The sequence below is a fragment of the Hipposideros armiger genome, unplaced genomic scaffold (assembly GCF_001890085.2).
Source record: "Hipposideros armiger isolate ML-2016 unplaced genomic scaffold, ASM189008v1 scaffold_44, whole genome shotgun sequence".
Taxonomy (NCBI): Eukaryota; Metazoa; Chordata; class Mammalia; order Chiroptera; family Hipposideridae; genus Hipposideros; species Hipposideros armiger.
Genome location: NW_017731394.1, coordinates 2,949,113 through 2,949,413, shown reverse-complemented (window position 1 = coordinate 2,949,413; position 301 = coordinate 2,949,113).

Below are 301 nucleotides of genomic sequence, written 5' to 3'. Positions count from 1 at the left end.
AGTACTTTGAGGGTGACTGTAGTGATATTCAGCAATGCGGTATGTAGCACTTTTTCTAGGATGAGTTCGCGAACTTAATTGTCTGACCTTGTATGACCCAGATTCATGTGCTTTTCTGCTTACCTCATCAGTCACTTTTGTGGTTCTTTTCTTGAATATTTCTGTATCATACTTCTAAATGTTGGAGGGCCTCAGGGCTCTCTGCCAGTTCCCATGGTCTTCACCTTTCTTCCTAGGAAATCTCATGCTGTGCCATAGCTTTAAATATTATCTATATACTGATGACTCACAGTGTTTTATC